The sequence below is a fragment of the Hermetia illucens genome, chromosome 4 (genome assembly GCF_905115235.1).
Source record: "Hermetia illucens chromosome 4, iHerIll2.2.curated.20191125, whole genome shotgun sequence".
In the NCBI taxonomy this organism is placed as follows: Eukaryota; Metazoa; Arthropoda; class Insecta; order Diptera; family Stratiomyidae; genus Hermetia; species Hermetia illucens.
In genome coordinates this window covers 65,316,889-65,333,756 of record NC_051852.1, presented here as the reverse complement: position 1 = coordinate 65,333,756, position 16,868 = coordinate 65,316,889, and the positions used below count along the sequence as shown (strand labels likewise).

The following is a 16,868-nucleotide window of genomic DNA, read 5'->3' as shown; positions in this document are numbered from 1 at the left end:
GACTTGTCCTTGGTGAAAATTGAAGTATTTCTTTTTTTTTGTTTTTGGCTGCATTGAGGATCTTATTCTTAAAGAACCGTTTTGGTTACTGATAAAAATTGGAGTCGCTACTTCCAGCAATTGGAGAACTTTAGTTACGACCTTCAACGGAGTAATCCCGGGTGACTTTCGTATTTTTGGCTTAACTTATCCAATAAGAATTTTCAAAAGTTGTTCGAAATGTGACGAATATGATGTCCAAGTTTGATTGAATTCCAATCACCAAAAAAAAATCCCAAACAAGTCGGACTATCGGAAGGGTCATTTACTCCAAGAGCCCGTTCTCAGAAGGTCCTCATTCCACCTAACTAAAAATGAATTAGGTGGGCCAAGCACATGGTATCTATGCCTCAAAATACTCTCCATGCCGATAGCTGTTTAAATAAAGTTAATAATAGTGTATTTCCAAATTTAATCTTAGTATATATTCTACAAATTGACTGTAGGTGACCCTTAACTTTATTTTAGAATCATCAACTTTGCAGTAACATAGGCTATATTATAGGTTTGCTGGAAATCGCGGCCTCAATTATCACCCCGCTTGTGAACGGGGCAAAGGCAGAAGAAAAAGAAGAGGAAAGAAGAAAGAATTATCACCCGAGGTATTTGTCCATATACCCACCGACTTCCACTTTCATGGTGTTTTTTTTTCTACGGTTCGTTATTAACACCGCTTCCTTTCTCTCATCCGCCAGCGTTAATCCAGCCTTCTCTAGCCAGGTTTTTATCGCTCTCATCGTCTCCGTCAGAAAAACCTCTACATCCTTTGGATGCTTTGCGGCACCAACTACAGCCAAGTCATCGGCAAAGCCTACAATCGTAGCCTCTTCTGGAATGGGAAGCACAAGCAAGCATCCAATTATACGTGACATTCCACAGCAAGGGATCCAATACCGAGCCCTGTGGTATCCCCGCTGTGATGATGTACCCTTTGCGACTCTCATCCGTCCCGTACCAGAGAGTTTTCCACCAAACGCGCCAAATATCTAGGAACATATATGTCAGCCAACGCGATTTTAATTCGACCCAAGTGGGCGAAATTGAATGCGTTTTTGATATCCAGCGCCACCACGGCACAGCAACAACAAACCAGCGCCTTTTGCCAAGCTCACCACCGTGTCGAAACCTGTACTAGCGCTGCCACTATCCAGCAGTATATCCAGCAGACACATTGCACGATATGGTGCTGGATCTCCAGGTGGCTTGTTAGATTTGGGAAGCAACACCAACTTTTGCTCCCACTGGGCAGGAAAGATCCTTTCTTTTACGCACGCCTAAAGGGTGTTGGCGAAAAGTTCGGGCCTGGTTATCACTGCCAGCTTCAAAGCTTGGTTGGGGATACTATCCAAACCGGGGGCCCTATTATCATCAATCCTACCACACATTTTCCGTAGCTTTTTCTCGGTAAGTGGAGGTATCAAGCACTCGTTGACCTGGTACACCGTTTGTCTTCCGCTGTCTTGGTGGTGAGAAATAGATTGATAACAATCCGTTTCAGGAGGCGCGGACAGGTCACCTGGGGTGATCCCCGCAGCCTTTTCATTACAACCCTGTAGACCCTGTAGGGGTGATAATTGACACCAAAACGCCAAACAAAGCTTTAGGGAGCACCCAGAGTATTCATGTCAAATGACAGCTCCATATATACACGGGTACAGGATAAGTCGACCTACATCCGTTAAAGGCGTGTAGTATCCATCATTTCTGAATGATTTCACTATGTAACACCACCCTATCCCAAACTGAACCATTTTCGAGATACTCGAATTTGGTTATTGAATTAAACATTTTGAAATATGTGACTCTTATTATTATAATTATTTAATTTTTACATGTAAAATAAGATGCTTTATAAGAATGAAAGTTAAAAAAGTTAGTACCAATTTAAAAAGTTCAATTTTCTTTACAGGACATCTAAAAAAAAATACTAACTGCTTTGCAGGTGTGCCTAAAATTATCTGCGTTTTATCAGCCACGAGTTACAGCAGTCTAGGGTTTTCTTTAAACTCATGGAGAAAAGTTAGTTTCTCATGCTACTTAAGATATAAAAATAATGGCGCTTAGTTAATCTAATTTGTAATATGTATGCAGATGTGAGTGAGAAAAATAATGTGTAGAAACGGGTTTGGGAATTCACCACGCCATTGTTTTGTATTTGGTTGTTTGCTATTGTTAGTTAGTCTGCTTATGTGATCCGTCCATGGTAGATGCCATATTATTTTGCTTTCTGCTTCCTACTCGAGATGGCTTTGTTTCTGGAGTGATTCTTCTAATTGTGACTGGACTCCGATTTGTGCTTGTGATACAGAACTGTTGAAGATGACAACCTACACAAACGAGGAATATGCTAATATGTTGATTTGTTACGGATACTGCAATTGTGTGCCCGCATAAGCTCGCAATGAATACATAACATGCTTTCCCGGCCCTCGAGTGCCGGATGTCAGCGGGTTTGACGGAGTTTATCGAAGACTTCAGGAAACTGGCTCTGTTTCAAGACAACGTACAGAATTGGGAACACCACATGTGACGACGAAGAACAAGACAACGAGGAAGTGGAACGATTTAGATTAGAGCCAATCACTTCCACTAATATTGTTGCCCGTGAACTGGGACGCTCTCAATGAAAGTGTGGTTTACAGTACATACAGCGGGCCTATACCCATACCATTACATGCTGGTACAAGCTATCGAAGAAGGAAATCCCGCGAGAAGGTTAGATTTCTGCAAATTTATGCGAAATGCTGATGTAGAAGACCTGAATTTCCTTACATTAATATTGTGGACTGATGAATCAAAATTTGATAAAGATGGGATTACGAGTGGTAATTCGCTCACTATTGGGCTCCAAAATAACAAGGAAATCCCAATAAGAAGAGAGTAAAGGGGTCACAACGTAGATTCAGCGTGAATGTGTGGATGGGCATAATTTCCAATCATTTGATTGGGCTTTACTTTCTCCTTGATAATTTAAATGGCGAAGACTACGAAAATTTCCTGAGAGGAGGTGACCTAAGCGGTTTACTGCAGGATCTCCCACTCAATCTACTTCGAGACATGTGGTTTCAACATGATGGCTGCCCTTCGCATTTCAGGAGAAGTGTCAGAGAATGGCTGGACACAACTTATCCCAACAAATGGATTGGACGAGATAAGCCTTTCCCCTGGCCAGCCAGAAGTCCAGACCTAACCCCCATGGATTTTTATATGTGGGGCACATGAAGAGCCTCATGTACAGTGAGCCCAATTGAATTTCATCAGTTGAAGTTCTGAAAGAAAGAATAATTAATGCGACGAATGAAATAACAAGCACTTTGACAAGTGGTATATTAAAACGGACTTCGCAAAAGAGTGCGAAAATGTCTGCAAAACATGAAATTTAGAGATATTTTATTCCAACATAAAAGGTAAATGAACGTTATTTTGCACTCATCTATTGTTTTATTTAGTTATCTAAGTTCAAAGAATAAATTAGATTAAATAAGCGCCATTATTTTTAAAGCCTATATAGCATAAGAAACCAAGCTTTTCTATAAGTTTAAATAAAACCCTAGATTGTTACACCTCGTTGGAACTGACAAAACGTAGATATTTTTAGAAAATTAAACCTTTTAAATTTGTACTAACTTTTTTAATTTTCAATCGTCTACAACGACCTATTTAGTAAACGAACAATTATGGTTATTAAGGTCATTACATGTAAATATTAAATAATAATAATAATAACAGTTACATATTTCAAAGTATCTATTCTAAGGATGGGCTGAAGGCAATATCCAAATACCCACATCACAGCGATGATGCGTTTCAGCGCAAAGTGTGTGCGACCATGCGGAAATGTATTGCTACATCCCGATTGTGGCAAACACTTCAAGCAATGACGCGATGGTTCTCTATACTGCAGAAACATGGATCTTAAATGGAAAACAGTACGAATCTAGACTGAAACTCATTAGGTCAGATTGTTATCGGACAGGACTCTTCGGACTACAGCACAGGTGGCAAATATAACCGCTTTTCGCATCTCCATGTATAGCCCGACCCTTAGATCGAGCGTTTTCAGCGCTTTATGTATATTTTCCGGGACTAATCCCATTGCTGAAATTACCACAGGGATTACTTCAATCTACTGTAGTCTCCAAGTCTGCTTCTTATGGTCCACCAAGGGGCCGTAGTTCCAATTTTTTTCGTGCTGTTTTTCAACAGTGTTCCGGTCCAACCGTACGGCCACATCGATTATGAAACACGCTCCTCTTCCTTGAGAAGCAGAAGCAGATCGGTTCTCTTGTGATTAACACTGTGGTCGGTGGCAATAGTGTGATCCCACAGTAGTTTGACCCAAACATTTTCCAAGGTTCTCAAAAGAGAATGCACTTGATTATAATGCAATGTTTTCAAATGAAATACCCCCTTCCTCCCTGATGAGGTGGGATAGTGATCCTCAATTTTTCGCCAGCTCTATTGTACATGTTGTGTGCAAGAACTACCCTTACCCGTCTATTGATAAATTCTAAATCTGTGTTAGTCCACTGTATCACATCGTAAGTATATAGAAGGACGGGAATGGCGAAGGTGTTGATTGCCATGATTTTATTTTTTCCGAACAGCTCAGTTTTCAGGACAAGATCCACACGCCGTTCAAATTCCCCCAACAGCTTAAATTTGAATATTGTCACAGCATGTGTTGTTGCTTGCAATTGCTGAGGTATTTGTAGACGTCGTCCGAATCCATACCTTCAACTTGGATGTTTTTGTGGCTGTGGCCTTCGTTGTCGGTGTGTTTTCCTTGAACAATTGCTTTTATGCGACATTTTTCCAAATCCAACTGCCTGTTGATATTCCAGCTGAACTGGATGGTGATGTCTAGCAAGGAGCGAAGTTGACTCTTCTCTTGGGTCGAAATACCTAGAACGGTAAAGTCGTCCTGCACATACCTCTGTTATTCGCTTCAAGATGTTGATTACGGAGACGAATAACCGTGGCAGCTGCAACATAGACCAGGCTGTGAACCTCTGTAGCAGTAATCTCGCAAGCCAAACGATCAGCCAAAATTCTATCAACGGCAGCAATGATGTTATTAGTTGCTGCAGTGAAATTTAGTTTTGGGATCTTTGGCATAGCGTCTGGGAGAATTTCAGCATATTCTGCGAATGCGACCTAGAATGCGGTCAAAGCCCCAGCTACTAAGCTTCTCCTGACTACTGGGTTCATGGAATGCCTTACAGATGGAGTATTTGTATCGCTCCTTTAACTAGTCCGGTAATTAGATGATTCCAGACTGAGTTCAAATAAAACCTCTTGGAAGATTTGTTGCCTAGTTGGGAGGTCAACTTTGTTGTTATTTACTATCATCCGGTCTTCCCTAAGGGGTCGTCGACGATCCTTAACGGATCGCTTACGATACAGGGAGCGGTGTCCTCGAGGTGCCCGAGCAAGTAGGTTTGACCCCCTACCTGGCATAATACCTGCGTCCTAGGTAGTAGCCTTGAGAAAGTTGCTCTGTGAAGAGCGAACTGCTAATGACCGAGACACGTCGGGGCACACTGGGCGTCCCCGGAACCGTTGGCAACTCCTTGCTGACGTCGATGGGGTGATGTGAGCCTAGCTCTGCCAAAATGGTAGTTGTTCCGTATATCAGGAGCCAGCCCCTTCGGGACCCTGGTCGGGTAGTATGCATTGAACCGGTATTAGAAGACCGAGTAGCCCCGAGCGAGCGCTGATTCGTCCGTGAGTTCTGGGATCAGCTAATCATAGGTTAGGCCTCAGGGAACTGGGGTGGGGGCTTTGTCCCCGAGGTTTTGCCCGTTCCTGACTATTGCGGCCCGCTCCCTTGCACACGATGCGTTGGTAAACAACTTAAATGGCGAACAAAAACAAATCAAACGAGGAGGCAGTGGAAGTAGAGAGTGAGGTGGCTGCGTTTATTCACAGCATGAAAATGCGCCGCTCGTACCAGCGCCCAGCGAAGGACGCAACAAGGGCTGAAATACCCGACGAGACATCGGGGCCCGCAGACGGAGGGAAGGTCTCGGAAAGTGATGCGGAACCTTCAACGAAGACAGGAACCCAGACCATTCCACGCAGTGCTGTAATTGCGGAAAGATGCTCATTGGAAACTACCGAAACTAACCAAATTGTTTCGAATATAAGCCGAGTGGGCTATCGACTACTCTGACGCAAGCTGAAGAGGAAAGGCTTAATAAGAAATGCGCGGCAGTTGTAAAGGGCATGCGATCTGCAACGTCCTTCGGAAAAACGTCAGCAAAGGGGTGAAAACGGACTAATGGAACTGGAGGAGCTCCTGGGCAGGATTTCATATTATGGGCGGACATGGAGAGTAAAACCAAATTCGCAGGATGATGAAACAACCGCATCTCTCAACGCGATCACTACGAGTACCAAATGCACGCAGACAGCCCATTGCAGAGCGAACTGGGGAGAACGAAAGGAGAAAAGGACATCTTAAGCAGACTTCATTCAGGTGCTCTCCAGGGCCCAAAAGAAGAAGGCGAGGAAGAACAAAAGACAACAACACGTCCGTCGCGCTATCAGAAAAGCCTCTGCCTAAAATTAAGGCGGACGCGAAGGATGGAGCACCAAAAGAAAAAGTGAGGAGACAAAGGAGGACTAGACCGCCAGCTCTGCTTGTTAAGCCGACGAAAGGCAAGACTTTTGCGGAAGTCCTCAGTGAAATCCGTTACAAGATTAAACTCGAAGACAACGGAGCTGAAGTGTCTTCCATTAGTAAAACACAGGGTGGTGGAGCCCTAGTCGAACTAAGGCCGAAGACAATAAAGTTACGTTCTGTGAAGCAGTCAAGGGGCTTCTGGGATAAAAAGCTTTGGTTTTTAGCCCTGGAACCCACGTTTTCTCTGGAAATTGGAGATCCCCGCTCCAACCAAATGTTACAGGTGGTTGGATTATGAACATATCTGCAAACTGTCGGGGACCTGACAGAAGAGCAACATGCCGTAAATACGGTCGGGCAGGCCATAAAGCGAACATCTGCAATGTAAAGGAAAGCTGCGTCCTATGCAGGGACCCTGGCGCGACAGATGAGAACGTTGCGTACACTGCGGGCTCGGGGTGGTGTCCAGTCTTCAGAACAGAATCGAAAAGAGCTAGGACGCGGCAAACATGATTCGCATCTTACAAATCAATATGCACCGGAGTGCAACCGCTCATGAGGTGCTAGCGAAATTCGTTGCGGAGATCAAAGCTGATTGAGTACTTATCAGTGAGCAGTACCAAAACAAAGACCTAGTTTCATGACACCCTGACATATCAGGTACCGCTCTGGGTTTGGACGACACCCTCCTTAGAGTTCTTACCCAAGGCCGAGGGGACAGCTTTGTCTGGATTCGGTCTTCAGGGATAACGTTTCTTAATGTATATCTTACGCCGAATGAGACAATGCACAGAAGGGTGACTTCAATGCTGCGGCACTTGAATGGGTCATGCCTCACACAGACTCCCAGACGAAAACGAATTCTGAAAATGGCGGCGAGAACAAGACTGGTATTTCTTAACACCGGATTCACCACAACGTTCTGGCGTCCGGGCTACGAGGGAAGGATTCCAGACGTAACCTTTGCGTCGGAATCACTGGTGTCGCTGGTGCACGGGTGATGAGTTCTGGAAGACTTCTCGGCAAGCGACCATCAATACATTGCCTTCGAAGTGGTGGATACAAACTCTCGGTGCGCCACCCCCGCGCCCTTTCTGTGCATGCAACGTCGCGAAAGTGAAGACCGGGAGCTTTGTTGAAACTCTTGGAAAAGGTGTGGCCGCGCTAGAGGGTACTCCTGGGGGCAGTGGCGCTGCAGACGACACTAACTAAAAATTCAGTTATGAACCTGATAACGGCGGTCTGCGGGGCCTCCATGCCTAGGAGGCTATCGAGACGTGGCAAACCTTCTATGTATTGATGAACAGTGGAAAACGCAGAGGGAGGACCCGTGGGGACTTGGTTACAAACAGGTGACGAGAAAAATCGCGGAAACCCTCTTCACTTAAGAGCGAGCAGATGAACCGCATTGTAAGGTACTATTCTCTGCGCACCCTGTATGGGATGATGACGTTAGCCCGGAGAGCGCAGAGGACTGTCCACTTTTCTCTATAAAAGAGTTGGAATAGGCAGTTGCTTCTATGAAAAGCAAGGCGCTAGGACCCGGTGGTATTCTAATAGTATACAAACTGGTATTCCAACACCGGCCAGACCTACTGCTCGGCGCATTCAATGCTGGCCTGAAAGACGGCATTTTCCCTGCTCGTTGGAAGGTGTCGGGGCTTGCGCTGATTCACAATTAGAAAGGCGACTCCGACTTGCCGTCTTCATACCGAGATGTATCTCCCCGGAAGTTTGTTTTTAAGGCAGGGAGATCCACAGTTGACACTGTCATGCAAGTTATGGGTGCCTTTCGACGAGCGGAGCACATAGCCGCGGTACTCGACGGGTGGGGTTCCTCGTAACGCTTGACGTGAGAAACGCCTTTAATTCCGTAAGATGGAAAGACAGAGGCGGTGAGCTTTGCGGGTGGCGTCTGCGTACCGCACTGTCTCTGAACCGGCCCTGATGGAGATCGCGGGAGTGATCCCTGTCGCCCTTCTTGCTAAGGAGCGTCAAGCCATATATAAGCGCAAGGGAGATGAGCCAAGGGAGGTTATTGCTCGTGAAGAACGGCAACGCAATCTAGACAAGTGGCAACTCTCTTGGCAAAATGAAACTAGAAGCAGATGAACTGGGTGGCTCATCGGCAACTTAGGTGCGTGGCTGAATCGGAAGCATGGTGAGACTGACTATTTCTTTACTCAATTTTTAAGTGGGCATGGAGGTTTTCAGTCTTGGATTGGAAAGACGCGATCTCCAGATTGTGTGTTTTGCAATGAAGTTGTGGATGACGCTCTTCAGTCCGGTTGGGCGGGAAGAAGGTCCGTGGGCTTTTTTAACTATATATGCGCCAGGTTGCAGCAGTGTGTGGGATTCTCACTCACTAAAACCACCACTTTTCCGCCCATATCTTCGCGGGGCCACCGTGAAGTATTACTTCGCGAGGAAGGCTCTGGTTTACACCACCGCGACTAAGTCACGCGTCCGTCGTACTTTCCGAGCTCGTTCCAGTTCCTTCAGCTGCTCATGTATCGCTTATCGCACTCTAGTTTGCTGAGGACCTCAGCATCTCCTTCACGAAATTGTGGGGTCCGATAACTGCGTTGAGGACATTATTTAACCTCCTCCTTTTATTCGCGAATTTCAGACAATGGAACATAACATGCTCCGGGTCCTCGGGTGTAGCGGCGTCGGGACAGTCTGGAGACTCATCCAATCCGAAGCGATGCAAGTACTTCCTGTATCCACCGTATCCCACCGTTGTTGTCATCTTCTGTGCAGCTCGTTTCTAGTGGCCTGTAGGAAGCCTGCAGTCACTTCGGCCGGATTTACCCTCCTTCTTCGGTAGAGACAGTGTGCCTCATTCGCCAGAAGATGCAAGGGAATCATTCCCGCGATGACAAACACTGCCTTATCTGATACCGTTCTATATGCACTGCACACCCTCAGAGCAATTCATCGGTATGCCCAACTTACCCTTCTCTGGTTCCCTGTGTTATCCAGTGCGCACGCTCAGACAGGAATCGCGTATAGCAGGGTGGATTTCACCACCCCTGCGATAAGCAGCCCGTGACTTGATTTTGGCCCTTCAATATTTGGCATCATCCTTGCTAGAGATAAACTAGCCTTTGCTCCCTTTTCGCGCGCATATTCCAGGTGCTGCTCAACTTAGCATCGATCATTACCCCCAGGTATCTAATGATTGTTTTAATACGACCGCGTGATTACCAACCCGGATTTTGAAAGTGTTGTTTTTCCTGCGCTTGGTAATAAAAACCGCCTCCATCTTATCTTCCGCCAGGTTCAATTTCACCATTTGGAGCAATGCTTTCATAGCATGAATTGTTTCACTTGTATATAGTTCCTGTTCTTGGTGGTGTTTCGCAACTACTACGAGGTTATCTGCAAAACCAATCAACGTTGCCTCCCTTGGCACGTGAAGGCCGAGCACTCCGTCATACATTATGTTCCACGGCAGGGGTCCCAGTACGGAGCCTTGGGGAACACCTTCTGTCACAATATATTCCTTCGATCCGTCGTCCATCTCGTACCAAAGAAGTCTCTCCGAAAGGTAACTCTCGATTATTCGAGCTAAGTAACCAGGGACACCCAGTTTAGCCAGAATATCCGTAATCCAACCCCAGTTGACTGAGTTATAGGCAGTCCTGACATCCATCGTTATCACCGCGCAGCATTTACCAGCGGCCGATGCTTCCCGGGCCAGGTCCACGACCGTTGCAATGGCATCAACTGTGGACAACGCTCTACGAAACTCGCCGCTTCGGTAGACCACCCCTTAGCTCGACGAACGAAAGCAGCCTATTGCACAGATAGGGCGATATGAAGAGGAGTGCCAGGTGGTTTCTGGAGCTTAGGTAGCGGAACCATCTTCTCCATGATTTAAATGTACTTATGAATCATGCGGGTCTGATTTTATCAGCCAACTTCAGGGCTTTGTTCGGAGTCCCGTCCAATCCCAGAGCCTTATTGTCTCCAATTCGGCCACAGATTTCCCGTAGTTCCTCTTTGATTACCCCGTTGACTGTGAAGACGTCCTATTGAACCATTGGATGAAGTTCACTTTCTTCTTGTTGTGGGAAAAGGATTTCGATTATTTTCAACAAGGGTTGCGGATTTTCGTTTAGGAATCTTGTGAACAATGAATTACAATCTTGTTAGCATCGGCCTACGGGTTCGTATTTGCTTCAAGGCACAACTGCTTGTAGCAATTCCTCTTCCTTTCCCGTATAGTCTTCTTAAGGCTACTTCGAAGATCGCGGTATTCTTTCTCCGACTGCTGACGTTCTGGCTTCCCTCTGGTCTTTTGCAAAGTCTCCTCGCTCGCAGACACGATGCTCTCAACAGCGGATTTCTTGGTTCCACCAGTAGTTTGGTTTCCTACTGTAATGGAACTTGTGTCGCGGCATTGTAGTTAGTCAGTTATTCGTTGACAAAACTGGCTCACTTTTTGCAGCGCCGTTACCTTCGGGTCGTAACCTCCTTCTATAGCCGCTTGGAATGTCTCTTCTTCGAAAGCCCCAATGGACCACCCAGCTATTCTGGTTTTTCCGCTTTAAATGCTCACTCGACTGTCACCTCCCCCGTTCCTGATGTCGAGAAAGATGGCCTGTGGGCATGTGCTCACTCATCCGGCAGACCATCCCTCTCGCCAACGAGGTACTGAGGTAGGTTAGATCGACGATTGAGCCTAGTCCTCTGTTTCGGAAGGTGGGCATGCATCCGACGTTGGCGAGTACGATGCCTAGCTCCGTGAAAATTTCAAGCAAGATTTGGCCCCTGGTGCTCGTCATTCAACTTCCCGAATACAAAGTTCACGCGTTGAAATCGCCGGCAGAGATTTTGGGGCTGTGGTCTCTAGCGTCCAACACCAAGCCGTCTACCATCCCCCATATTGCGCTAATCTTGCACCAGGAGGAGCATAGCAGCTGTAGATGTGGACACCGTTGACTTTCACCCGTATAAAGTCGGCTCCCGGGAATGTCATTCTTTCTTGAACGGCTTGCCGTCCACATGCCCATAACGCCGCGTTTCCCGATGAGTCTTTCACCCGCGTGACCGGCATGTGAGCATTCGTTCGATTGGCCAGGAACTGGGTATAGACTATAAAACTGTTTGGAACCATTTGCAGAAGATTGGATTCCAAAAAAGCTGCATATTTGGGTGCCACACGAGTTGACGCAAAAAAAATCTCTTGGACCGAATCAACGCCTGCTGAAACGGAACCAATTCGACCCATTTTTGAAGTGGATGGTGACTGGTGATGAAAAGTGGATCACGTACGAAAACCTCAAGCGATGAAGATCGTGGTCGAAGCCGGCCTAAACCATCGCCAAGCCCGGATTGACGGCCAGGAAGGTTTTGCTGTTTGTTTGGTGGGATCATTCACTATGAGGTGCTCAAGTATGGCTAGACCCTCAATTTGGTCCTCTACTGTGATCAACTCGACCGTTTGAAGCAGGGGATTGACCAGAAGCGGCCAGAATTGGTCAATAGGAATGGCGTTGTGTTCCACCAAGATAACGTTCGGCCTCATACATCTGTGATGACCCGCCAGAAGCTACGGGAGCTCGGATGGGACGTCCTATGGCACCCACCGTATAGCCCGGACCTGGCACCAAGTGAAGAAGTGCGAAAACTGGCTGTCTGAGTTTTTTGCAAATAAAGAGTGGGGGTTTTATAAGGGGGGATAATGTTCGCGAACAAAACGGTGCATATTTGACTTAAATCGGATAATTCTAACTATGTTAAATAAAGCGTCAAATTTCGACCACAAATACATTTCTTCTTCCCCAGCCCAATATTTAGTTGCAGTAAATTTACACGAAAAAGTCCATTTTTAACTACTATAACTTTGTTAGTAATAGTACGATTTTAATCAAACTTGAGGATAATATGCTTCATATTATATTCTATACTGCTATTTTTATAACCCTAGGACAAGGCTTTTACTCAATTTCCCCAAAAATATGGTAATATACTATTATTAACTTAATTTGAGCAGATATCAATATGGAGAGTATTTGGAGGGCTTAACACCATATAGAGGCAGCTTCATGATTTTTTTGAGGTTTTTCGGTTGGGTAGTTTCTGAGAATGAGTCCGTTGAAAACTCATAATTTCCCGCGCGATTGCAAACAAAACCTTAAAACGCCTACGGACCCTCTTCCCGCCCAATCGGACCGAGGAGCGACCAACCTAAGGATGGGCCCGCATCACAGCGATCATGCGTTTTAACGCAAAGTGTGTGCGACCACGCGAAAATGTATTGCTACATCCCGTTGTAAATTTTATCAACTTCTGGCGCCTTCCAATTACCTGCCTTTTCAATGGAGAGATGGCAATTTCCAATGATGTTCGCAACGCATCTGTGCACTCTTGATGATGGATTTCCAAGGACTGCTTGCGTGACACGGCCATTCTTCTTTTTCAACTTTCCGGCTCTTCTATTGAGCCGAAATAACCAGAACGGTAAAGTCCTTCTCCATATACCTCTATTATTCGCTCCCAGATGTTGATTATGGAGGCGCATAACCGTGGCAGCTGCAACGTAGATGAGGCTGTGAACCTCTGTAGCAGTAATCTCGCTAGCCAAACGATCAGCCAAAACTCTAGTAACGGCAGCAATGATGTTAGTAGTTGCGAAAGTAAACTTCAGTTTTGGGATCTTTGGCCTAGTGTCTGGGAGAATCTCAGCATACTCTGTGAATGCGACCTGGAATGAGGTCAAAGCCTCATTATAAATTGGGTCGACATCCCCAGTTACTAAGCTTCTCCTGACTACTGGATTCATGGAGTGCCTTACAGGTGGAGTACTTGTGTTCCTCCTTTGACTAGTCCGGTAATTTGATGACTCCAGACCGAGCTCAAGTGAAACCTCTTGGAAGATTTGTTGCCTAGTTGGTAGGGCAACTCGGTTGTTATTCACTATCACCCGTTATTGGTTGACAACGTTCTGCTCTGGAACATGATGAAATACAGTGTAACGTCACTGCAATTCATCCGATAGGCGCGCCGATCCCTTCACCCCGGATTACGGATTTGTTAAGGAGGTTTACTACCCCTGAACGGGGAGAATCTGTAAGGGAGGACGAACACAAAGGGAAACGTTCTGCTTGTCCGCGGCTACTTATTTACAGGATTAACTTGCGATATTCGTAGCTGACCCGGTGGGTCATGTCATTATCCGCAACCCATGACACGCGCATGCAGCTCTGCGTTTACAACTCAGGTGAGGATAAACCTGGTACGCCAGGTATATATCATATATATATATATATTTGTTCGTACACATTCTTGGAAAGACACTTCCACAGCAACTTCGTCGCACAAACGTCGGAGCTATAGCTGCGTGCGATTCGTGTTCACTAAAAACCGGTCCCAGCCCTGCAGGACCACCATTTAGGTATAACCTCGTGGGGTAGGTCTATCCCTAGGCACTCGTCCTCCCCTTTGCTCCATCAGCAACTCCTGTATTTTTAAGATTACGGAACAAACAGTATGCCAATTCTCCTCGAACCTCCGCAACTGGGCTCAACACTTGGTTTAGGCTCCTCCTTTCCGTTGTAAATCTTGGGCAGTGAAATATCACATGCTCTGTGTCCTCCGGAATACCACCGCATCTAGAACAATTCGGAGAATCATCCAATCCAAAGCGGTATAGGTGCTGGCTGTAGTAATGAGGAATTCGGTAATGTGGTAGTTGGTCTCCCCATGTTTACCTTCAAGCCGCAGCCAAATGTTGGGAATGAGCCTGTACGTGAATCGGCCCTTCGTCGACTGGTCCCATCTGCGTTGCCAGAGATCATACGACTCTGACCTTGCCGCATCTCAACGTTTTGGGTGTCTGTCCATACGTCTCGCATGGTACATTGCTTTAGCCAGAATATCGACAGGGATCATGCCTGCCACCACTACACGGTGACTTTCACAGTGTTATTTTTCCTGCGGTTGGTTATCAAGACCGCTTCCGTTTTTGCGTCAAGGTTAGCCCGGCTATTTCTAGCCAAGGCTTTACCGCTCTTACTGTTTCCATCACGTAGACCTCCACATCTTCGGGCAGTTTTGCTGAAACAATCCCAGCTAGGTCGTCAGCAAGGCCGACAATTGTAGTTCCCTCTAGGACGGGAAGAGTAAAGCCCCATTATACATGACATTTCAAGTTCCGATCCCTGTGGTGCCCCGGCTGTGACAATGTACTCTTTGGGGCCCTCATCCATCTCGTACCAGAGACAAAGCCTCCTTCCCCGGAAACATGCGTCTCGCAAGCTTGCGATTTCATTGTTCGACCAGTAGTTGGCTTGTCTACTGGGGAGCAATCGCCTTCTGTGCATAGTAGCGTCGCATGCTTCCATCACCCATTGGGTGATTTGGATGCCTTTTTCGGCTTTTTCTCTAGCCGTACCATTCAGGGATATGATGGGTTTGACCTCAGCGGAAAACGTGTTCTCCGCAAAAGCTTCCGCTGTCCAGTCGAACATACCACCCCGCATTTTTTTTTTGAGCTCGATCCGCCCTTGATTTCTATTCAGATGCGAGTAATGCGACATGTCAAGCGACTCTACTGGGCAAAGTGGCACTCACGTATGTCAGGTCCACTACAGTCCCCAAACCTCTTCCTCGGAAAGTGTACAAGTGTACAACATTCACCAGTACCACGTCTAGCTCCGCGAATGCTTCGAGGAGAACACGCCCCCTCACATTAGTTATCCGACACATAATAGAACACTACCCCACAAATCATTCCTGCAAATGTGCAGGAATGATTTGTCTTGCTAATGAGCAACTGCTGAAACCAATTTCCTATATGCATTGTGTAAAACGCGCAGTCGGCTTAACCACTTTTTACGATTTGTATTACTTTGATGGGGGCCATATGGGATTTTGTTGGGAGGCATATGAGATTTATATTTGCATTTTTAAGATTTTGTGTAAAACAAAATCTTATTAGAATCGATTCGATGTCTGTCTTTCTGCCACAGCCGATTTATTCGGGAACGGCTTAACCAATTGTCACGAAATTTTATGAGAATATGTAGTATATGAATCCTTTTACACACTGCAAGTGGCGCCATTTTTTAAGGTTTTGTGTGAAACACAACCTTATTAGAATCGAATCGATATCTGTCTGTGTGTCTGTCACACCCCATTTATTCGAAAACGGCTAGATCGATTGTCACGAAAGTTGGTGAGAGTAGGTGGTCTCCTGTTCCCTTTGCATACAGCATACAGCTGACTACATTGACTCCTACAGTTTACTGTAATGTACCGTTACGGTCTTGAATGAAGTCGTCTAACACACTTCGAGACCCTGGTCGAATATGTATTGCTGCGCTAACGATTATTATAAGACGTGTATGACCTCATCATTATATGAAGGGAACTCATATGAAAGGCGATGTTCGAATTTGGAGACATATCGAGGAATAGGAAATTTCCCACACAAGATGAACACAAAATTTTTATACCCGAAGCATCCAGCTTCCGCTATTACAACTTGTTAGTTTTTAAACTTTGTGTAAAACAAAACCTTATTAAAATCGATTTACTGTCTGTCTATCACACCCATTTTTCTCGGAGACGATTAAGGTTGGAACTATGAACGCTCATGCATAAATCCAAAAAAGGTAGTGTACATTTTTTTTTACCAAATATAGTCATGTGTGGTATCAAATGAAAGGTTTCGGCTAGTACTTTCCGAAGCCGGTGTTAGTTTTCACAATTGTTGGAAAGGTGGGAAATGCGTGGGTCGAAAATGATAATTTCTTTCTCAGAAATCACCCAGCCGAGAATTTTGATCCAAATCGGGAGCCTGCTACGGCTATGCTATGCTGCTATGGTGCCTAGGCTCCGAAATAACTTCCCTACCGATATCTGTTCAAACAAAGTTAATAATAGTATATTACTAGAATTTTTTGTAATTGGCTTAAGTTCATCCAAGCGCCATCAAATTGCAGCAGCGTAAGCTATAACATAGAGCATAATCCTACCAAGGTGGGTCAAAGTTGTCGCTTCTTTGCAAATTCAAGACTTTGAATGTCAATATCACGCGAAAGTGGATATTTTCACATAACGTATGCATATATTCCTAGTGGAACAAATGCACACTCAAATGTCTTTATAAAAGAAATACACAAAACTTTCCATACCTGAAGCTCCGGTTTCCCGACTTGTTTACTTTTTATTTTTCGATAGTTATAAG

The 16,868-nt window shown here is 45.6% G+C and overlaps 1 protein-coding gene across 4 annotated transcripts in view; it reads left to right on the top strand.

Moving 5' to 3' along the window:
• Positions 1–16,868, top strand: part of LOC119655665 (oxysterol-binding protein 1) — a 370,343-nt gene that overhangs the window by 100,619 nt on the left and 252,856 nt on the right. The window lies entirely within an intron of this gene.